The sequence below is a fragment of the Lagenorhynchus albirostris genome, chromosome 1 (assembly GCF_949774975.1).
Source record: "Lagenorhynchus albirostris chromosome 1, mLagAlb1.1, whole genome shotgun sequence".
Taxonomy (NCBI): domain Eukaryota; kingdom Metazoa; phylum Chordata; class Mammalia; order Artiodactyla; family Delphinidae; genus Lagenorhynchus; species Lagenorhynchus albirostris.
In genome coordinates, this window is record NC_083095.1 from 182,053,574 (window position 1) to 182,078,575 (window position 25,002).

The 25,002-nt window shown below is 39.5% G+C and overlaps 1 protein-coding gene and 1 pseudogene across 1 annotated transcript in view; one reads left to right on the plus strand and one right to left on the minus strand.

Moving 5' to 3' along the window:
* The window catches only part of GPR158 (G protein-coupled receptor 158), a 321,228-nt gene that overhangs the window by 186,028 nt on the left and 110,198 nt on the right, over window positions 1–25,002 (plus strand). The window lies entirely within an intron of this gene.
* Window positions 20,555–21,379, minus strand: LOC132514841 (THO complex subunit 7 homolog; annotated as a pseudogene).

Sequence of the window (25,002 nt, forward strand, 5' to 3'; positions counted from 1 at the left end):
AGCATGAATATTATAGTTGTGTGGCATCTTGACCCATTTCTGTCTCAGGAGCTCATTAGCTAGTTATAGTTGATATATCCCAGTTAGAACTGAAGTCAGGGAGATTTATTTTGTGAGTTTTATTTCCTAATCCAGGAGGGATCAGCAAACTATGACCTGCTGACCGTTTGGGGAAAAAAATCAGAAGAGGAAGAATGTGTCATGACACGTGGAAATTACATGGAATTCACATTTCAGTGTCCCTAAATTAAGTTTTATTGGAATACAGCCGCACTTGCTTATCTGCATGTTGTTTCTGGCTGATTTCACACTGTAGTGGCAGAAGTGAGTAGTTGTGATGGACATGGAAAGCCTAAAATATTTACTATCTGGCCCTTTACTGAAAAAGTTGGCTGTCACTTAAAATATAGCACCTGCCTGGTCCAGTTTCCATCCCCACTTCTCCCATCTCTCAGTGCCTTGCTTATTGGTGCTATATATTCCAGGGGTGTTTGTCTTTTCATAAGGAGCTCTTTTTTTAAAATTAATTAATTATTTATTTTTGGCTGCATTGGGTCTTCGTTGCTGCATGCAGGCTTTCTCTAGTTGCGGCGAGCGGGGGCTACTATTCGTTGCGGTGTGTGGGCTTCTCAATGCGGTGGCTTCTCTTGTTACGGAGCACGGGCTCTAGGCGTGCAGGCTTCAGTAGTTGTGGCATGCAGGCTCAATACTTGTGGTGCACGGGTTTAGTTGCTCTGCGGCATGTGGGATCTTCCGAGAGTAGGGCTTGAATCTGTGTCCCCTGCAGGGGCAGGCAGATTCTTACCCACTGTGCCACCAGGGAAGTCCTCATAAGGAACTCTTAAACATTAAAAAGGCTAGACCCAAATGAATGAATGCACAGTGCTGGGATTGCAGGTACAGGTCAGGATGTCTGGATATATTTTGGCTAAAAGGTCACCTTGGCATCCTTTAATTCCACCATACAGTCACTTGTGTCAGCTACAAACATGATTCTAATTGGGAGCATTTGCTAGTTTCTTGACCTGCTGTTCTCTTTGTGATATACCAGGCCCTTCAGATCCTGAACTTAAAATTTCAAAACAACTTTCACAGGCAGAATGCTTGAGCAAGGTGGCAGGGCAGCTAGGCCTCAATCTGCCTTTCAAACATAGCTACAAAGAGCCCAAGTCCTTTGCTTGGTTCTGGGTTCTGTGGGCTTGAGGAGCGTGGCTTGGCTGCCTTGGATCATAATGTTCAATTTTATTAAAGTTTTTACTTTACCAAAACAAAATTTCATTTGGCCCATGAGCTCTTGGGCCGCTGCTAATTCATATTCAGTTTAGCTTTGTTAGTACATTCGAGGGTGAATCTTGCTCGGCTGGAGTGCAGTGTAGTGTGTGTCTCCTATGCGTTTGGAAGCCTCTTAGACTTTCCTGTAACCGTGTTCCTCAAACTAGAGGTCACAAGCCATCCTTTGAGGGGCCTGCAGAGCTCATTTGCCTCCCCTTCCTCATATTTATGTCTGTAGTACTTTCTGTCGTTTGGCTTTCTCTGTCCACCTGGATAGAATCACAGGGCTCTAAGCCACAGGGCAGGCAACCACGACAGGGAGTTTTCTTTCCATTGGAGATTTTTAGAGATGAGCCCAGCTGAGAGACAGGGTTGTCTTAGGCTGTCTTAAGAAAAGACACTCTTGGCTCTGCCTTGAGCTGGGTTCCTTTGCCATAACCAGTAAGAGAGAAAACAGGGCCTCTCAAACAACAACTTCATTAATTGACTTGCTAGTTGATGTTTGTAGAAGAAAAGCATGGGTTTCCATTTTCCCGTTTAATTATCCGTAATAGCACCCTCCCAACTGTGCCTAGGAAATGCATCTGACAGGGAGACATTGGTTTCATTTGGAAGAAAGCTGAGTTGACATGAGAAAAAGTTTAAGTTGAGGAGAAGTAGGATTCTCATCGACCCTTTTTCTCTTCCTTCTCTTGCTTTGCAAAGTCTGTGAGACTTAAGTTATCTTTATAATGCTATAATTAGCAAAGTGACAATTTATTTATCACAGATCCTAGAAATATGCAGGATTTTTGAGACATTGAAATGTTTTTAAAGCTTGTTTGCCCATTCTAATGACTTGCCAGTTTATTTTATTATTTCTCCATAAAATATTACTAAATTTAAATATGATGCTGTTTTATAATACTGCTGAGGGCTCTTACGGATATATGTTATTTTCTATTTCAGAATGTAATATTCAGATAGGATCATTTTTGACATTTCAGTAATGCAGTCAATTCTTAGCTCTAGGATACAAATTTAAAATAGATTAGAGGTAGGACTCGTAGTCTCATTTCTAAAACATTTGGCCTCATTTTCCTTGTGAAAACTAGGAAGGATAGGGAAGAAAGGTGAATAATAATAGCAGAGAAGCTTAAAACAAATAAAAAAGGCCATAACCTTTATTGGCCTATGGCAGTAGAAATTTAATTCATAATTATTATGGGAGCTCTTACCATCCATACTTACTGTTTACTCAACATCTGTCTTTGAGCTTCTGAACTCTTTTATTTCTAGAACTTTTTCTTCTTACTCAACTCTACCCCCTCCACTTAGTGCACACAGACGCTTCACTAAAGCCGAGGTTCTGCTGCTCTGCCCCGGCTACTTGCTTCTATTTCAAGGTGTCTCTACACCTGATTCAGTTCGTGGTTAGAAAAGCACGTGCTGGCGATGCCCAGATAACCAGTTTTCCTGCTTCTGGCTCTTGTGGCTTGGGGTTTGCCCTTTCCGCTTTGGAATTCATTCCACGATTCTCCTCCTCATGACTGCTAGGCCCCGGCTAGCCTATTTAGACACTATTATTAGGTACTGACTGCTGGTGGGTGACTACTTTTTCAGTGAAGTCTCATGTGCTTGGCTTGGGTGGGTGTCACTTAAATCTATTAGGCTATCAGTTTCAGAATCCCCTGTGCAGCCTTTTAAAATTTGGATGAACGTACCCCTTCTCAGATCTTAGGAATAAGTTCTTAGAATGGGGTCTATATGCACGTATAATTTTTTAAATTGTCATAGGTATTTCTAAGGTACCTCTAGGGTTGAGAACCATGGACTTAAAACCTTGAAAGTCATCCTTCATGCCCTGTTCTATGGCTGGAGGTAAACCCTAAAAACACTTCTCATCTGGGGGAGACATGAGACTTTTCTTTATTAATCTTGTGCTCTCACAATCACATAGACAACATAACCTTTACAAACCATAGTTAATCTGTCTTTTTGGCTTTCAGGGACCAGGGAGAAATAAAACCAAGGGGAGATGTATTCTGGAGAGCAGTGACTTTCAGAGACAATGGAGCATGGTGGAGAGAGACAGGGCCATTTGAACTGTTCCAGATTCACTTGGTGAAATGAAATTTCTGGGCTGTTTACCCCAGACCATGAAATAGCCAAAATTTATTTTTAAATGTCTGTGAATGTAGAGAGGGCACAAATGTGAAGGCCAGTTCTAAGAGAAATCAAATATGGAGGAAAGCTGTTGATTAGTTTACTCTGGTTGTTAGCAGCATGAAGGGACTAAGAGAGACCATAAATGCTATACAAACTACAAAGGAGGTTGAGGTTTTTTTTTTCTTTTCCCTTCGACACAAATAAGCAAACAGAGAAATGCTTGCCTGAAAGTGAATGAGCAGTTGGGCACAACAACAAATGAACCAGCAATGCAGAAGGCAAACACTAGTGGCTCACCAGTGGGATAAATATGGGCAATAAGCTGAAAGACACGACTGCTTGAGGCACATGTGACAGGAACAGACAGCAGATGAGAATCACATGTAAATAGCAGAGGCAGCTGGAGTTCATAACCCCCTGTCTTCCCTGTTACTAGTTCACCCTCTCTTTCCCTATTATCTCTTCCTGAACAACCTCAGACATTTCCTCTGCACTTCGGACCCAGACATTTCCTCTGCACTCCAGACCCAGAGTCCCAGCTCCCTGACTGGTATTCCTGCTTGTGTCTCTATACATCAGTAATGTTTAAAACCAGCTCCGGCTCTTCCTCTGCCAAACCTAATCCACTCCCTCTCCTGCCACCAGCATCACCCTTGACACTTCACTCCCCCTCGCCCTCCAGCCCATCACAAATTCCTGTCAAGCTGCACCTCACGTGGATTCGCTTGTCTCCATCTCTGCTGCCACCATCCTGGTCCAAGATACGATCATCTCTTCCCCGGATGGTTATACTGTCCTCCTGCACGCATCCAACTTCTCCTTCAAGATCTGCTCTACCCTGCAGCCAGAGAGATCTTTTCTAAATTCAGTTTAATCTTTGTATACGCAGTCTCTTTCCTTAGAAACCCTTTGATGGCCTTTTACTGCTGTAGGATAGAGAACAAATTCCTAAACCATACTTGTAAGTACTGGCATGATTGACATTGGCTGTCTTTACAACTTCAACATTTTCTTCTCTCTCCTTTTGGCACTTCAGCCAAACCCTTCTGTCACGTGATGAGACACGCACCCCAGGGACTTAGCACCTGTGGGTCCTCTACTTGGAACACTATCACTTTTCTCCCTCCATCACCACCCACCTACTCAGCTCCTTTTTCTCCTCCCAGGCTTTCAGATCTCAAGCGTCCATCACTCTCAAGAAAGCATCTCCCAAGCTCTCACTCTTCGTCAGATTTCTTTTCTGTATCCTTTTGCAGTCCTGAGTAGTCTTCCTATGGAACAGTGTTTCCCAACCTTGGTGCTATTCACATTCTGGACTAGAGAATTCTGTGTCGTGGGGAGCTGTTCTGTGCATTGTAAGTAGCATTCCTGACCTCTACCCACTGTATGCAACTTGTAACAATTAAAAACATCTCCAGACATTGTCAAATACCTCCTGAGGAGCAAAGTTACCCCCTTTGAGAACCACAGCTTTAGAGCAACTACCTCTACTTCAGTCTGTATGTATTGAATATGTTTTTCCTAAAAAAAATTGAATACTCCATGACATCATGAAGTGTGTGTGTGTGTGTGTGTGTGTGTGTGTGTGTGTATGTATGTGTTTTGAATGAAAGAATGGAAAAAAACCCCAAAACACCATAGGGGAATAATGTCACTATTTGATTTTAATCTCCAAAGTTCATTCTTTCTTCTCTAGAAGGAAATTTGAGAACTACATCCATAATATTATTGAATTTCAAATCAGCATAATCTTGATGTAGAGTTCACTAGAGAACATTAGTCATGGGGTACATGCTTCTGGTCCACTACTGGAAACCTCCAGATCATTAGGCTTCTTGAGGAAGAGGCTCAACTTCTCCATATCTAAACAAGCATTCTAAAAATTATACACCTTCTTCATCTAGCTATGTGGCAGCTTGGTATTGTTAACTATTTGGGGGAAAACTATATAGTATAGCTAGAATTTAAGCTTGAAATGGAGCACAAAGCCTTTCTTTCTAGAAGAATGTACATAGAGGAATGTACTCTATACCTTCTGTGATATTTTCTATCAGCTTCAGGTAGCTGATGAAAAAGGCAGATATAAACACAGTAATAATAAGCAGAAAAGTAAATAAGAGTGGGTATACAGAGGAAGTAACACTTGATTCTAAATGGAAAGAAACATCGGGAATGTCTTTCTAGAAAAGGCGATATTTGAACTGCTTTGAAAGATGAGTAGGAATTTTCTAGGTAAAAAGACAAAACCTGCAAAGTTCTTGGGATTTAAAAGAGCACAGTGGAACACAGCATGTGGTCTCTAGAATGTTTGAAATGAAGCTGGAAAGGTTGGAAGAGGCTAGAACATGAAGAGCTTTAAATGCTGAGATAAGGAATTTGGATTTATTTATAGCAAGCTATCCCAAGGATTTAAAAAAGGAAATGGTATGGTTGCATTCGTATTTTATTAGAAATCTCTGGCTGAATGTGGAAGATAACCTAGAATGTATGAGACTGCAAGTTTAGAGACCAGTCAGGGATCTGTTATACTAGTTTCCAGGAGAAATGAAGACAAACATGACTTAGGACAGTGACATAGGGGTGGGAGAAAGGGAATGATTTCTAAGCACAATAAGGAAGTAGAAGTGAAATGGTAGAGAGACCTTCAAGATGGCAGAGGAATAAGACGTGGAGATCACCTTCCTCCCCACAAATACATCAAAAATACCTCTGCATGTGGAACAACTCCTACAGAACACCTACTGAATGCTGGCAGAAGACCTCAGACTTCCCAAAAGGCAAGAAACTCCCCACGTACCTGGGTAAGGCATAAGAAGAAAGAAAAACAGAGACAAAAGAATAGGGACCGGTGGGAGCTGGGAGCTGAGGCTCGGGCTTCGGTCGGATCCCAGGGAGAGGACTGGGGTTGGCTACGTGAACACAGCCTGAAGGGGCCGGTGTGCCGCAGCTAGCCAGGAGGGAGTCTGGGAAAAAGTCTGGACCTGCCAAAGAGGCAAGAAACCATTGTTTCGGGGTGCGCGAGGAGAGGGGATTCAGAACACCGCCTAAACGAGCTCCAGAGACGGGCGCAAACCGTGGCTGTCAGCGGGGACCCCAGAGACGGGCATGAGATGCTAAGGCTGCTGCTGCCGCCACCAAGAAGCCTGTGTGCGAGCACAGGTCAGTATCCACACCCCCCTTCCGGGGAGCCTGTGCAGCCCGCCACTGCCAGGGTCCCGTGATCCAGGGACAACTTCCCCGGGAGAACGCACGGCGCGTCTCAGGCTGGTGCAACGTCATGCCGGCCTCTGCCGCCGCAGGCTCGCCCCGCATCCGTACCCCTCCCTCCCCTGGCCTGAGTGAGCCAGAGACCCGTAATCAGCTACTCCTTTAACCCTGTCCTGTCTGGACGAAAAACAGATGCCCTAAGGGAACCTACACGCAGAGGCGGATCCAAATCCAAAGCTGAACACCAGGAGCTGTGCGAACAAAGAAGAGAAAGGGAAATCTCTCCCAGCAGCCTCAGGAGCAGTGGATTAAAGCTCCACAATCAACTTGATGTGCCCTGCATCTCTGGAATACCTGAATACACAATGAATCATCCCAAAATTGAGGCGGTGGACATTGGGAGCAACTGTAGACTTGGGGTTTGCTCTCTGCATCTAATTTGTTTCTGGTTTTATGTTTATCTTAGTTTAGTATTTAGAGTTAATTATCATTGGTATATTTGTTTATTGATTTGGTTGCTCTCCCTTTTTTATATATATATTTTTTTTTTCCTTTTCCTCTTTTTGTGAGTGTGTATGTGTATGCTTCTTTGTGTGATTCTGTCTGTATAGCTTTGCTTTTACCATTTGTCCTAGGGTTCTGTATGTCCTTTTTTTTTTCTTTTTTTAAAAAATTTTTTACCATCCTTATTGGAGTATAATTGCTTTACAATGGTGTTAGTTTCCACTTTATAACAAAGTGAATCAGTTGTACATACACATATGTCCCCATATCTCTTCCCTCTTGCATCTGCCTCCCTCCCACTCTCCCTATCCCACCCCTCTAGTTGGTAACAAAGCACCGAGCTGATCTCCATGTGCTATGCAGCTGCTTACCACTACCTATTTTACATTTGGTAGTGTATATATGTCCATGCGACTCACTCACTTCGTCCCAGCTTACCCTTCCCCCTCTCTGTATCCTCAAGTCCATTCTCTAGTAGGTCTGCATCTTTATTCCCGTCTTGCCCCTAGATTCATCTGATCATTTTTTTTTTTCTTTTTCTTTTAGATTCCATATATATGTGTTAGGATACGGTATTTGTTTTTCTTTTTCTGACTTACTTCACTCTGTATGACAGTCTTTAGGTCCATCCACCTCACTACAAATAATTCAGTTTCGTTCCTTTTTATGAATGAATAATATTCCATTGTATATATATGCCACATCTTCTTTATCCATTCATCTGTTGATGGACACTTAGGTTACTTCCATGTCCTGGCTATTGTAAAAAAAGCTGCAATGAACATTGTGGTATGTTCTTTATGAATTATGGTTTTCTCAGGGTATATGCCCAGTAGTGGGATTGCTTGGTCATATGGTAGTTCTATTTCTAGTTTTTTAAGGAACCTCCATACTGTTCTCCATAGTGGTGGTATCAATTTACATTCCCACCAACAGTGAAAGAGGGTTGCCTTATCTCTCCACCCTCTCCAGCATTTATTGTTTGTAGATTGTTTTCATGATGGCCATCTGACGGGTGTGAGATGATATCTCATTGTAGTTTTTTTTTGTTTGTTTGTTTGTTTGTTTTGTGGAACGCAGGCCTCTCACTGTCGTGGTCTCTCCCGTTGCGGAGCACAGACTCCAGACACGCAGGCCCAGCGGCCATGGCCCACGGGCCCAGCCGCTCCGCGGCACGTGGGATCCGCCCAGACCGGGGCACGAACCCGCGTCCCCCGCATCGGCAGGCGGACTCCCAACCACTGTGCCACCAGGGAAGCCCCTCATTGTAGTTTTGATTTGCATTTCTCTAATGATTAATGATGTTGAGCATTCTTTCATGCGTTTCTTACCCATCTGTATATCTTCTTTGGAGAAATGTCTATTTAGGTCTTCTGCCCATTTTTAGATTGGGTTGTTTGTTTTTTTTATATTGAGCTGCATGAGTTCCTTGTATGTTTTGGAGATTAATCCTTTGTCAGTTGCTTCATTTGCAAATATTTTCTCCCATTCTGAGGGTCGTCTTTTTGTCTTGCTTATGGTTTCCTTGGCTGTGCAAAAGCTTTTAAACTTCATTAGGTCCCATTTGTTTATTTTTGTTTTTATTTCCATTTCTCTAGAAGGTGGGTCAAAAAGGATCTTGCTGTGATTTAAGTCATAGAGTGTTCTGCCTATGTTTTCCTCTTAGAGTTTTATAGTATCTGGCAATACATTTAGGTCTTTAATCCATTTTGAGTTTACTTTTGAGTATGGTGTTAGGGAGTGTTCTAATTTCATTCTTTTACATGTACCTGTCCAGTTTTCCCAGCACCAATTATTGAAGAGGCTGTCTTTTCTCCACTCTATATTCTTGCCTCCTTTATCAAAGATAAGCTGCCCATATGTGCATGGGTCTATCTCTGGGCTTTCTATCCTGTTCCATTGATCTGTATTTTTGTGCCAGTACCATACTGTCTTGATTACTGTAGCTTTGTAGTATAGTCTCAAGTCTGGGAGCCTGATTCCCCCAGCTGTTTTTCTTTCTCAAGATTGCTTTGGCTATTTGGGGTCTTTTGTGTTTCCATACGAATTGTGAAGTTTTTTGTTCTAGTTCTGTGAAAAATGCCATTGGTAGTTTGATAGGGATTGCATTGAATGCTTTGGGTAATATTCACAATGTTGATTCTTCCAATCCAAGAACATGGTATATCGCTCCATCTATTTGTATCACCTTTAATTTCTTTCATCAGTGTTTTTTAATTTTCTGCATACAGGTCTTTTGTCTCCTTAGGTAGGTTTATTCCTAGGTATTTTATTCTTTTGGTTGCAGTGGTAAGTGGGAGTGTTTTCTTAATTTCACTTTCAGATTTTTCATCATTAGTGTATAGGAATGCCAGAGATTTCTGTGCATTAATTTTGTATCCTGCTACTTTACCAAATTCATTGATTAGCTCTAGTAGTTTTCTGGTAGCATCTTTAGGATTCTCTATGTATAGTATCATGTCATCTGCAAACAGTGACAGCTTTACTTCTTCTTTTCTGATTTGGATTCCTTTTATTTCTTTGTCTTATCTGATTGCTGTGGCTAAAACTTCCAAAACTATGTTGAATAATAGTGGTGAGAGTGGGCAACCTTGTCTTGTTCCTCATCTTAGTGGAAATGCTTTCAGTTTTTGACCACTGAGAATGATGTTGGCTGTGGTTTTGTCATATATGGCCTTTATTATGTTGAGATAAGTTCCCTCTATGCCTACTTTCTGCAGGGTTTTTATCATAAATGGGTGTTGAATTTTGTCGAAAGCTTTCTCTGCATCTGTTGAGATGATCTATGGTTTTTCTTCTTCAGTTAGTTAATATGGTGTATCACGTTGATTGATTTGTGTATATTGAAGAATCCATGCATTCCTGGGATAAACCTCACTTGATCATGGTGTATGATCCTTTTATTGTGCTGTTGGATTCTGTTTGCTAGTATTTTGTTGAGGATTTTTGCATCTATGTTCATCAGTGATATTGACCTGTAGTTTTCTTTCTTTTTGACACCTTTGTCTGGTTTGGTATCAGGGTGATGGTGGCCTTGTAGAATGAGTTTGGGAGTGTTCCTTCCTCTGCTATATTTTGGAAGAGTTCGAGAAGGATAGGTGTTAGCTCTTCTCTAAATGTTTGATAGAATTCACCTGTGAAGCCATCTGGTGCTGGGCTTTTGTTTGTTGGAGGATTTTTACTCACAGTTTCAACTTCAGTGCTTGTGATTGGTCTGTTCATATTTTCTGTTTCTTCCTGATTCATTCTTGGAAGGTTGTGCATTTCTAAGAATTTGTCCTTTTCTTCCAGGTTGTCCATTTAATTGGCATATAGTTGCTTGTAGTAATCTCTCATGATCCTTTGTATTTCTGCAGTGTCAGTTGTTACTTCTCCTTTTTCATTTCTAATTCTATTGATTTGAGTCTTCTCCCTTTTTTTCTTGATAAGTCTGGCTAACGGTTTATCTTCTCAAAGAACCAGCTTTTAGTTTTATTGATCTTTGCTTTCGTTTCCTTCATTTCTTTTTCATTTATTTCTGATCTGATCTTTATAATTTTTTTCCTTCTGCTAACTTTGAGGGTTTTCTGTTCTTTCTCTAATTGCTTTAGGTGTAAGGTTAGGTTGTTTATTTGAGTTGTTTCTTAAGGTAGAATTGTATAGCTATAAACATCCCTCTTAGAACTGCTTTTGCTGCATCCCATAGGTTTTGGGTCATTCTGTTTTCATTGTCATTTGTTTCTAGGTATTTTTTGATTTCCTCTTTGATTTTTTCAGTGATCTCTTGGTTATTAAGTAGTATGTTGTTTAGCCTCCATGTGTTTGTTTTTCTTTCAGACTTTTTCCTGTTATTGATATCTAGTCTCATAGTGTTGTGGTCAGAAAAGATACTTGATATGATTTCAATTTTCTTAAATTTACCAAGGCTTGATTTGTTACCCAAGATATGATCTATACTGAAGAATGTTCCATGAGCAATTGAGAAGAATGTGTATTCTGTTGTTTTTGGATGGAATGTCTTATAAATATCAATTAAGTCCATCTTGTTTAATGTATCATTTAAAGCTTGTGTTTCCTTATTTTCATTTTGGATGATCTGTCCATTGGTGAAAGTGGGGTGTTAAATTCCCCGTCTATGATTGTTACTGTCGATTTCCCCTTTTATGGCTGTTAGTATTTGCCTTATGTATTGACGTGCTCCTATGTTGGGTCCATAAATATTTACCATTGTTATATATTCTTCTTGGATTGATTCTCTTGATCATTTTGTAGTGTCCTTCTTTGTCTCTTGTAATAGTCTCTGTTTTAAAGTCTATTTTGTCTGATACGAGAATTGCTACTCCAGCTTTCTTTTGATTTCCATTTGCATGGAATGTTTTTTTCTATCCCCTCACTTTCAGTGTGTATGTGTCCCTAGGTCTGAAATGGCTCTCTTGTAGACAGCATATATACAGGTCTTATGTTTGTATGCATTCAGCCAGTCTGTGTCTTTTGGTTGGAGCATTTAATCCATTTACATTTAAGGTAATTATCGATATGTATGTTCCTATTACCATTTTCTTAATTGTTTTGGGTTTATTATTGTAGGTCTTTTCCTTCTCTTGTGTTTTCTGTCTAGAGATGTTCCTTTAGCATTTGTTGTAAAGCTGGATTGGTGGTGCTGAATTCTCTTAGCTTTTGCTTGTCTGTAAAGCTTTTTATTCCTCCGTCAAATCTTAATGAGATCCTTGCTGGGTAGAGTAATCTTGGTTGTAGGTTTTTCTCTTTCATCACTTTAAATATGTCTTGCCACTCCCTTTTGGCTTGCAGAGTTTCTGCTGGAGGATCAGCTGTTAAGCTTATGGGGATTCCCTTATGTGTTACTTGTTGTTTTTCCCTTGATGCTTTTAGTATTTGTTCTTTGTATTGAATTTTTGATAGTTTGATTAATATGTGTCTTGGCCTGTTTCTCCTTGTATTTATCCTGTATGGGACTCTCTGTGCTTCCTGGACTTGATTAACTATTTCCTTTCCCATATTAGGTAAGTTTTCAACTATAATCTCTTCAAATATTTTCTCAGACCCTTTCTTTTTCTCTTCTTCTTCTGGGACCCCTATAATTTGATTGTTGTTGCATTTAATGTTGTCCCAGAGGTCTCTGAGACTGTCCTCAATCCTTTTCAGTCTTTTTTCTTTCTTCTGCTCTGCAGTAGTTATTTCCACTATCTTATCTTCCAGGTCACTTATCTGTTCTTCTGCCTCAGTTATTATGCTACTGATCCGTTCTAGAGATTTTTACATTTCATTTATTGTGTTGTTCATCATTTTTTGTTTGCTCTTTAGTTCTTCTAGGTCCTTATTAAACATTTCTTGTGTTTTCTCCATTCTATTTCCAAGATTTTGGATCATCTTTACCATCATTATTCTGAATTCTTTTTCAGGTAGACTGCCTATTTCCTCTTCATTTATCTGGTCTGGTGGGTTTTTGCCTCGCTCCTTCATCTGCTGTGTGTTTCTCTGTCTTCTCATTTTGCTTCACTTACTGTGTTTGGGGTCTCCTTTTTGCAGGCTGCAGGTTCATAGTTTCCATTGTTTTTGGTGTCTGCCCCCAGTGGCTAAGGTTGGTTCAGTGGGTTGTGTAGGCTTCCTGGTGGAGGGGACTAGTGCCTGTGTTCTGGTGGATGAGGCTGGATATTGTCTTTCTGGTGAGCAGGTCCACATATGGTGGTGTGTTTTGGGGTGTCTGTGGCCTCATTATGATTTTAGGCAGCCTCTCTGCTAATGGATGGGGTTGTGTTCCTGTCTTGCTAGTTGTTTGGCATAGGGTGTCCTGCACTGTCGCTTGCTGGTCGTTGAGTGAAGCTGGGTGTTGGTTTTGAGATGAATATCTCTGGGAGATTTTCACCGTTTGATATTACGTGGAGCTGGGGGGTCTCTTGTGGACCAGTGTCCTGCAGTTGGCTCTCCTACCTCAGAAGCACAGCACTGACTCCTGGCTGCAGCACCAAGAGCCTTTCATCCACACGGCTCAGAATAAAACGGAGAAACGAAAGAAAGAAAGAAGATAAAATAAAATAACGTAAAATAAAATAAAATAAAGTTATTAAAATAAAAAATAATTGTTAAGAAAAAAAAGTTTTTAAGTAATAAAAAAAAGGACAGAGAGAACCCTAGGACAAATGGTAAAAGCAAAGCTATACAGACAAAATCACACACAGAAGCATACACATACATACTCACAAAAAGAGAAAAAGGGAAAAAATATATACATATATCGTTGCTCCCAAAGTCCACCTCCTCAATTTCGGATGATTCATTGTCTGTTCAGGTATTCCACAGATGCAGGGTACATCAAGTTGATTGTGGAGATTTAGTCTGCTGCTCCTGAGGCTGCTGGGAGAGATTTCCCTTTCTGTTCTTTGTTTGCACAGCTCCCGGGGTTCAGCTTTGGATTTGGACCCGCCTCTGCATGTAGGTCGCCTGAGCATGTCTGGTCTTTGCTCAGACAGGATGGGGTTAAAGGAGCAGCTGATTCTGGGGCTCTGACTCGCTCAGGCAATGGGGAGGGAGGGGTACGGATGCGGGATGAGCTTGTGGCAGCAGAGGCCACCGTGACTTTGCACCAACCTGAGGCGCGCTGTGCGTTCTACTGGGGAAGTTGTCCCTGGATCATGGGACCCTGGCACTGGCGGGCTGCACAGGCTCCCGGGAGGGAGTTGTGGATAGTGACCTGTGCTCGCACACAGGCTTCTTGGTGGCGGCAGCAGCCACCAAGTGTATTACTTGGTGTCTCATGCCCGTCTCTGGGGTCCGCGCTGATAGCCGCAGCTCGTGCCCGTCTCTGAAGCTCCTTTAAGCAGCGCTCTTAATCCCCTCTCCTCGCGCACCAGGAAACAAAGAGGGAAGAAAAAGTCTCTTGCCTCTTCGGCAGCTCCAGACCTTTGCCGGACTAGCTCCCGGCTAGCTGTGGCGCACTAGCGCCTTCAGGCTATGTTCATGCCGCCAACCCCAGTCCTCTCCCTGGCATCCGACTGAAGCCCGAGCCTCAGTTCCTAGCCCCGACCCGTCCCAGCAGGTGAGCAGAGCAGCCTCTTGGGCTGGTGAGTGCCGGTTGGCCCTAATCCTCTGTGCGGGAATCTCTCCACTTTGCCCTCTGCACCCCTGTTGCTGCACTCTTCTCTGTGGCTCCGAAGCTTCCCGCTCTGCCACCTGCAGTCTCCACCCGTGAAGGGGCTTCCTAGTGTGTGGAAACCTCTCCTCCTTCACAGCTCCCTCCCACTGGTGCAGGTTCCATCCCTATTCTTTGTCTCTGTTTTTTCTTTCTTCTTTTACCCTACCCAGGTACGTGGGGAGTTTCTTGCCTTTTGGGAGGTCTGAGGTCTTCTGCCAGCATTCAGTAGGTGTTCTATAGGAGTTGTTCCACATGTATATCTATTTCTGATGTAATTTTTGGGAGGAAGGTGATCTGCACGTCTTAGTCTTCCGCCATCTTGAAGCTCCCCTGCTCTTCTTTTCTTTTTTTTGTGGTACGTGGGCCTCTCACTGTTGTGGCCTCTCCCGTTGCAGACCATAGGCTCCCAAACGAGGCCACCATCACTCTGATACCAAAACCAGACAAAGATGTCACAAAGAAAAAAACTACAGGCAAATAACACTGATGAACATTGATGCAAAAATCCTCAACAAAATACTAGCAAACAGAATCCAACAGCACAATAGTAGGATCATACACCATGATCAAGTGGGGTTTATCCCAGGAATGGAAGGATTCTTCAGTATATGCAAATCAATCAATGTGATAAACCATATTAACAAATTGAAGGAGAAAAACCATCTGATCATCTCAATAGATGCAGAAAAAGCTTTCAACAAAATTCAACACCCATTTATGATAAAAACCGTCCAGAAAGTAGGCATAGAGGGAACTTACCTCAACATAATAAAGGCCATATATGACAAACCCACAGCCAACATAATTCTCAGTGGTGAAAAACTGAAACCATTTCCTCTAAGATCAGGAACACAGCAAGGTTGTCCACTCATGACAGTTATTTAACATAGTTTTGGAAGTTTTAGCCACAGCAATCAGATAAGACAAAGAAATAAAAGGAATCCAAATTGGAAAAGAAGTAAAGCTGTTACTGTTTGCAGATGACATGATACTATACATAGAGAATCCTAAAGATGCCAGCAGAAAACTACTAGAGCTAATCAATGAATTTGGTAAAGTAGCAGGATACACCATCAATGCGCAGAAATCTCTGGCATTCCTATACACTAATGATGAAAAAATCTGAAAGAGAAATTAAGGGAACACTCCCATTTACCATTGCAACCAAAAGAATAAAATATCTAGGAATAAACCTACCTAAGGAGACAAAAGACCTGTATGCGGAAAACTATAAGACTCTGATGAAAGAAATTAAAAATTATACAAACAAATGGAGAGATATACCATGTTCTTGGCTTGGAAGAATCAACATTGTGAAAATGACTATATTACCCAAAGCTATCTACAGATTCATTGCAATCCCTATCAAACTACCAATGGCATTTTTCACAGAACTAGAACAAAAATTTTCACAATTTGTATAGAAACACAAAAAACCCCGAATAGCCAAAGTAATCTTGAGAAAGAAAAACGGAGCTGGAGGAATCAGGCTCCCTGACTTCAGACTATACTACAAAGCTACAGTTATCAAGACAATATGGTACTGGCACAAAAACATAAATATAGATCAATGGAACAGGATAGAAAGCCCAGAGATAGACCCACGCTCGTATGGTCACCTTATCTTTGATAAAGGAGGCAGGAATGTACAGTGGAGAAAAGACAACCTCTTCAATAAGTGGTGCTGGGAAAACTGGACAACCACATGTAACAGAATGATATTAGAACACTCCCTAACACCATACTCAAAAATAAACTCAAAATGTATTAAAGACCTAATTGTAAGGCCAGACACTATAATACTTTTAGATGAAAACATAGGCAGAACACTCTATGACATAAATCACAGCAAAATCCTTTTTGACCCACATCCTAGAGAAGTGGAAATAAAAACCAAAATAAACAAATGGGACGTAATGAAACTTAAAAGCTTTATTAGCACAGCAAAGGAAACCATAAACAAGATGAAAAGACAACCCTCAGAATGGGAGAAAATATTTGAAAATGAAGTAACTGACAAAGGATTAATCTCCATAATTTACAAGCAGTTCATGCAGTTCAATATCAAAAGAACAAATAACCCAATCCAAAAATGGGCAGAAGACCTAAGTAGACATTTCTCCAAAGAATATATACAGATTGCCAACAAACGCATGAAAAGATGCTCAACATCTCTAATCATTAGAGAAATGCAAATCAAAACTACAATGAGGTATCACCTCACACAGATGGTCAGAATGTCCATCTTCAAAAACTCTACAAGCAGTAAATGCTGGACAGGGTGTGGAGAAAAGGGAACCCTCTTGCACTGTTGGTGAGAATGTAAATTGATACAGCCACTATGGAGAACAGTATGGAGGTTCCTTAAAAAACTAAAAATAGAACTACCATATGACCCGGTAATTACAGTGCTGGGCATATATCCTGAGAAAACCATAATTCAAAAAGAGTCATGTACCACAGTGTTCATTGCAGCACTACTTACAATAGCCAGGACATGGAAGCAACCTAATTGTCCATCGACACTTAGGAGATCAGCTTGGTGTTTTGTGACCACCTAGATGGGTGGGATAGGGAGGGTGGGAGGAAGACACAAGAGAGAGGAGGTATGGGGATATATGTATATGTATAGCTTATTCACTTTGTTATATAGCAGAAACTAACACACCATTGTAAAGCAATTTTACTCCAATTAAGATGTTAAAAAAAAAAGAAATGGTATTGGCAGTGGTGAAAGAGAGAAAGAAGAGTCTAGGATGACTCTCAAGATTGTAATGTGATTTTCTGCGTGCTTTTTGAAGCCATTAACAAAGAGAGGGTATTTTGAAGGAATAGGTTTGGATGGACAAAGGTGAGTTTGGTTTTGGACATGCTGAGATTAAATCATCCATGAACCCTAGCTGGAGAATCCTGGAGTGGTGCTCAGAAGAGAGGTCAGAGCTAGAGATAGATTTGAGTTACCACGATGGGGTATTCACTGATGCTGTGGGAATGAAATAGGTATTCCAGAGAAAGGATGTGAAGAAGAGGGGCAGACTTACTGTGTACCACTGAGGAATAATTTAGATAAGAAAACGCTTGTTCTAAGTCTTTATCCAAAACTTGAATCACCTGAAGGATTTATATTTTAAGATACAGGAAGGGAAAGTAATCTAATTATTTTGATGTCCATTTGCTCTGATTTATTTATTCTGCTGGTATCAGGAGAACTGATGTTGAAATGCCTTAAAATAAGTTCTATCTATTTACAGCTCTCTGTGAGTCTGGAAGTCACAAAATCTTTGTAAATTTTCCAAGTCTTTGAGAACAGCCTTCATGATATGTGCTTTCAGACCACAGGCATATGGTGAGAGTTTGCTTGCCTTCCAAAAGCAGACGTTGAGAAACAGGAGAGTTTGGTTATAGTTTAGACAGTTTTTGAACTGATTTAGCAGTAATGGGTCAACTCTGTTTTAATGACTATATTTTATTTTCTTGAGAACATACACTGTGGATGTTCTCATGGATTTCCATATATATATTTCAGAATTTTTAAAATTTTATCTGGCATGTAGTCCATTCATATTCATGACTAGACATGTGAATATGGTCATTTTAATGATATAAAGCAAAAACACTGTATGTAATTGTCTTGTAATTGACGAGCTCAAGTTCTAGCCTATTTTTTATTTTTATTTTTTTTTTGCGGTACGCGGGCCTCTCACTGCTGTGGCCTCTCCTGTTGCGGAGCACAGGCTCCGGATGCGCAGGCTCAGCAGCCATGGCTCATGGGCCTAGATGCTCTGCGGCATGTGGGATCTCCCTGGACCGGGGCACGAACCCGTGTCCCCTGCATCAGCAGGCGGACTCTCAACCACTGTGCCACCAGGGAAGCCCTAGCCTATTTTTTAATTGAAATAGATTTGACATACAACATTGTATAAATTTAAGGTGTATATGTTTTTTGATACATTTGTATATTGTAGTATGACTGCTATTGTAGTGATAATTAGCACCTCTATCACATCACATGAATTGTCTTTTTTTAGTGGTTAGACTCATTAAGTTCTAGTCTCTTAGCAAGTTTGATGGTTGTAATACAATGTTGTTATAGATATTCAAGCCTGTTTTCTTCTTATATTGGGTTACTATAAAAATGTGTCTGCCAAAACCACTTGTAAACAAGTAGGTAATATGAACAGATTCTCATGTGACTTGATCTGAATGTTTACCAGCAAATAGATACATTTTGTTCTTATAAGACAAATAAACAACTTTTTCGTATTCGTAGTGATATTTTAAGTTGGTAGATAAAATAGGGGAGATAATACAACAAAATCTTCTGTCAGTTTTAATAATAGCAAATGGGGTTTTTGTTGCTCTGTTTGTTTTTATGGTGCCCTTTTGGAAAAAGGCATTTTCTGAGGCCAGAAAAAAAGTGATTTTTGAGAGGCCATACAAAATGTTATTTCAAATTTAAACATAATTGAAATATATTAGCAAAAACTTACTCATATCAGAAATGAATTCAGGAACTCATTGAATGACAAAATTGTTTCTACCTAAGAAGAACAGAATCAGAACTTAGCAGTAGATTTCTAGACACTATTTTCAAAATAATTTTTTGTGTGCAATGAGAAATTAGCAGGCATATATGTTTTATATAGTTATGGTACCTTTTCCTGTAAATAGTGTATTCTTGAAGAATTGAATTTAACTTGAATTTTTAATAGATTTTATTGAATAGAATAAATAATAAAATATTATTTATTAGAATAATAATAGAATAAATAGAATAAACTAATACTAATAAAGTTTACCCAAAGACACAGAGCCAGTAAGCAAAACTCAGATCATAAAGATCATAAAGACTTCAGAGCTTACCTATTTAAAAAATTTTTATTTTATATTGGAATATAGTTGATTTACAATGTTGTGTTAGTTTCAGATGTACATATATCTATTCTTTCAGATATACATATATCTATTCTTTTTCAGATTCTTTTCCAATATAGGTTATTACAGAGTATTGAGTATAGTTCCCTGTGCTATTCAGTAGGTCCTTGTGGATTATCTATTTTATTATATATAGTAGCATGTATGTGAATCCCAACCTCCTAGTTTATCCTCCCCCGTCTTTCCCCTGTGGTAACCATAAGTTTGTTTTCTATGTTGTGAGTCTATTTCTGTTTTGTAAATAAGTTCATTTGTATCATTTTTTAGATTCCACATGGCATTTGTCTTTCTCTGTCTGACTTACTTCACTTAGTGTGATAATCTCTAGGTCCATCCATGTTGCTGCAAATGGCATCATTCCATTCTTTTTATGGCTGAGTAATATTCCATTGCATATATGTACCACTTCTCCTTAACAGCTTACATATTTAATTACCACCCTATGTTTGATATTCCTGTTTCTTGGAGTGTGGGTAGAGAACTCTGAGCTTCCTGTCAATTTCTTGCTCCCTTTCTTGTAGGGCTCTCTTCCATCTTTGCAAAGTGATCCGATAGAAGTAAATGAATGGGAAGTATGGAAATGTCATTGGCTTAAATCTAAATTAACAGAATATACAAATTGAAGGTACAAATGGTAGAAGTACCAGAAAGTTATATACTATTGCTTTCTTTGTGAGTTTACCCTTTGTGTGATTAGGTCTTGCAAATTGGTGGCACCAATTTCATGAGATTTGAGGAGTAATAAAAGGTCTGTTGATTTTTATCTTTATCCACCTTAGTGTGAGTTTCAAATCCTTTGTTATTTATTTATTTTTATGAAGGTACAATTTACATAGAGTGAAACGCATGAATATTAATTGTACAGTGCAGTGTGTTTGACAAATGCATACACCCATGTAATCTATGCCTTTTTCAAGATGTAGAAGTTTCCATTCTCCCCAGAGAGTTGTCTCTTGCCCTTTCCCAGTCAATCCCCACACCTCCCTCTCAGAGTTCTATCACTGTAGATTAGTTTTGTCTGTTCTAGAACTCCATATAAATGGAATCATGCAGTGTGTTCTCTTTTGTATCTGGCTTCTTTAATATATACTGTATAATCTTTGAGATTCATATTGACTGTGTGAATCACCACTTTTCCCCTTCTATTTCTGAGTGGTATTTCATTGTAAGAATATTATTATAATTTGTTTATTCATTTTCCTGTTGGATGGATATTTGTGTTGTTCTCCTTTTTGATTATTATAAATCAAGTTGCTGTGAACATTCTTTTTTGTTTTTCGACTTGAAAGCATTTTATTAAACATTTTTGGATGTCGCTTCCTACTTTTAAGTATAAGAAAGGCATTTCAATATAAACAAATATACAATGAAGTCATCTTCCTTTATGTGAAGAAATATGAATGAACTTTGCATTAATATTTAAAGGCAAAGTAGTTCATTGCCCAAACTTTAAATATCTCAAGAGCACAACAAATTCTGAACACACTAAGATCATGTTGCTACTTCAGTATTCTTGGGAATGGTGAGTGATTAGTTGGTCTGTGGTTTAGGATTGGTTTCCATTCTTGTTTCTTGAGCTTCTTCTACCTCTGAAAGCTTTTTATCGTTTTCCAGTGTTTGTTGAAGTTCATGGATGGTGCTAAGAAGAACGTGAAACTGTTTCCTTCTCAATTCCAGCTTATCTTCAATACTTCATTTAATATGTGAAAGATGCTCTAATTCCTTTCCCAGAGCCTGTAGTTCCTTTAATGTCTCATGCGTGTCTGGATGACACAGAATCACTTTTGCCAGTGCATCATGTTCTTGGCTATCTTTTTGCATTCATTTTGCTTGAAGAATTTGCTTTTTGCACTCAGCGATTTTTTCATGTGCTCCAGCAATGCTACCTTCTATTTCTTTGTAAATTTTTTCATAATTTTCCATTTCTCTGAGATTCATATCATATACCAGCAAACTTTTGCCCATTGAAAATTCACATTGGGACAGTGCGCTCAGCATACGTTGGTACTGGCTGTATCCCTCTTCCTGGGATCCAGAGTTGTGCCACTTAATGAAACTTTTCGCTAGCAGATTAATTTTCCCATCATCTCCAGTGCCATCTCCATCAATGAGGAGACGCTTCCGTATGACTTCGTTATCAGTCACGGCTCCCACGTGCGCGGTGGCGGTGGCCACTGTGAACATTCTTATACAAGTTTTTTTTTGCAATCAAATGTTTTTCTTTCACCTACGATTAGAATTGCTTGGTCATAGGGCAGATGTGTTTTTAACGTTCATAAGATGCTGCCAAACCATTTTCCAAAGTGGTTGTTATTGTATTTTATATTCCCATTTTATATTCCCATTAGCAATGTATGGAAATTCCCCTTGCTCTAAATCCGCTCCACGTTTGGTATTGTCAGTCTCTTTAATTTTAACAATTTTAGAAGGTATCTTTTTATAATTTTAATCTTTTCAACCTTTCTGTGAGATTAGAGTTTTAAACTGTTCTGTATTGTAAAAGCAATATATTTTACAGAGTTTGGAAAAGACTGAAAATTTTAAGTAATAATGTAAAAATTACCTATAAGTCCGCAATTTAGTTTTCTAAACATTTAGTAGAAAATTATTTTCATATATATAAATTATAATCTTATACTCTTTTGTCATTAAATATGCCCCCAAACCTTGAATTTTATGACATAATATTATTATACTATAGAGTATATTATAATTCATTTTACCATTTGTCAAGTTTTTGGGATGTGGATTGCCCCTAATTTTGTCCCGATATAAATAATACTGTATGTGAAACAGTCGTTTTTTTTCTTTTTTTACATTTTTTTAAACATCTTTATTGGAGTATACTTGCTTTACAATATTATGTTAGTTTCTGCTGTATAACAAAGTGAATCAGCTATATGTATACATATAACCCCATATCCCCTCCCTCTTGCATCTCCCTCCCTCCCACCCTCCCTGTCCCACCCCTCTAGGTGGTCACAAAGCACCGAGCTGATCTCCCTGTGCTATGCGGCTGCTTCCCACTAGCTATCTGTTTTACATTTGGTAGTGTATATATGTCCATGCCACTCTCTCACTTCGTCCCAGATTACCCTTCCCCCTCCCCGTGTCCTCAAGGCCATTCTCTACGTCTGCGTCTTTATTCCTGTCCTGCCCCTAGGTTCATCGGAACCTTTTTTTTTTTTTAGAGTCCATATATATGTGTTAGCATATGGTATTTGTTTTTCTCTTTCTGACTTACTTCACTCTGTATGATAGACTCTAGTTCCATCCACCTCACTACAAATAACTCAATTTCATTTCTTTTTATGGCTAATATTCCATTGTATATATGTGCCATATCTTTATCCATTCATCTGTCAGTAGACACTTAGGTTGCTTCCATGTCCTGGCTATTGTAAATAGAGCTGCAATGAAAATTGTGGTACATGACTCTTTGAATTATGGTTTTCTCAGGGTATATGCCCAGTAGTGGGATTGCTGGATCATATGGTAGTTCTAGTTTTAGTTTTTTAAGGAACCTCCATACTGTTCTCCATAATGGCTGTATCAACTTACATTCCCACCAACAGTGCAAGAGGGTTCCCTTTTCTCCACACCCTCTCCAGCATTTATTGTTTGTAGATTTTTTAAAGATGGCCATTCTGACCGGTGTGAGGTGATACCTCATTGTAGTTTTGATTTGCATTTCTCTAATGATTAGTGACGTTGGGCATCCTTTCCTGTGTTTGTTGGCAATCTGTATATATTCTTTGGAGAAATGTCTATTTAGGTCTTCTGCCCATTTTTGGATTTGAAACATTCTTATAACTAAATCTTGTGTGTGATTCAGATTACTTCCTTGGGGCAACTTCCTGCCAGATCACAGTGTTGTCTCATTGTCTCATTTCCAGTCTTTATAGCTCATTGTATTTGACAGAAATTCTGGAATCATGTAAAATCCCACGGTTGCCATCAGGCGTCCTTATCATTTGCCTACTTAAGAAGAATTCCTTCCTCACCACTATAGATGTTCTTTCTGTTAGGATGAATGTTGCTTTCCACATTAATTTCAGTTGTGATAAGTGTTCCACTCATGGAGGCACTCTGTGTGATGAGCATAGAACATGGAAACTTACCCAGTTTGGGTAGTTCTATGAAACTGCTGTGTCTACTGCCTGATGTGTTACAGTGAAGACACTTAAAAAAGCCCTATATTGTGTGAAAAGTCAGTGAAAGTAAGACCTGAGGAATGAGTTGATGTGAGCCAAGTTGATGTGAGTTGATGTGAAGTATCTAAAATTTTGATAGATACTTCAAAACTGCTTAATCAAAGGCTTCATCATTTTATATTTCTATCAGCATGAAAGTGTCCATTTTCTAGCATTCTAACCAGTAATTGATATTATCAATGTTTTTAACTTTTTGAATCTAATGGATTAAAAATGATATATTTTAAATTTACATTTCCCAGTTACTTGTGAGAGTGAGTACTTTTTTCTCATTTTTATTTCAATTTGTATTTCTGCTTTGAATTTCCTGTTCACAGCAGGGCTGTGATTTTCCATTTCATATGTGTCTTTATATTTCAGTGGAGGTTAGTAAAGGTTGCTTCAGGAGCTGCTATCCAATGCTATTTTAAATGACAGCTTTAAAAGTTGGATTTTGAAAGTGATAGGGGCAAGGTTGAGTGATACCATTATATAATGTCAGTTCTGTCGATTTCCCTGGGCAAGTTTTTTATCCTCTTTAAACCTCAGCCTCCTCATTTATAAAGTGGGGATAATAATAGTACCTACTATTTGTCATGAGGGTTAAATGTTTTTGTGAGGATTAATTAATATAAAGTGCCTAGGATAATGGCTGGCACAAAAATTCGACTGTCATCATTTGTTACATAATGTTGTCACTGTTGTTACTTATTACCACTTTTATTATCAACATTTTGTTAAAGTCAGAGGTGTCTTTGGGAAAAATGGCACTGAATGAGCAAATTAGCAATACTAGGTACAATTTCAGGTCTCTGTTTTACCCAGTACAGTGGTTGTGGATTTACTCCCTTTCCCCAGAGTTGGCTTTTTCATTCCCAGAATTTATGCATTTCTACTTCCTTCATGGTCTTAAAGATGTGGTCAAAAAAGAAACAAAGAGAAAACCATAGTAAGTGGAGTATATTCCTGGGGGCGGAAGGAAGCCGCTCTTCTGGACCTTGAAATCACACCTGCACAGCATGTCGTGAAACCTGTCACATGATGAAAGCTGGATTTCAGAGGCACCTTCCTTATTATACAAACTTCTGCTACAAAGACAGAAAGAATAAAGGGAAGCAAACCTACTCGCTTAGCTTGTCCTCAACAAAGGCTTAGGGGATTTTCTGAGACACAGATGTGTGTAGTTTTGGTCAGATAGACTGACTCAATGGAATTTAAATGCGCAACTGGGAAGAAAAGACGTTTTTGAAATATGAATTTCTTCTTTAAAAAATCTTCAACAGAAGATGAGGATGATGGGGTCCCTCTTATTCCTAAAAGGAGCCTCTGCATTCCAGTTTCTGATTGAATGTAGATACCTTGGTTTGCTTCCATATAGGAACAGTCTCTGAGGAAACTGTCATAGACAGTGAGGTTTGGGGGCACCAAGAGGCCCACTGTGCTGATAGCCTTGCTTTTAACTTTCAGAGTTCAAGGTCTTTGCCTTTAGGTTTTAAGTGTTGGCCGTCTACTTTGTCTTCCAAGTCCTACCTGGAGGAGCAACCATTAAACTACTATGAATCACTAACACCCTACTTGGCATTTATTGTATCCCTTTTATTTAAAGAAGGTGGG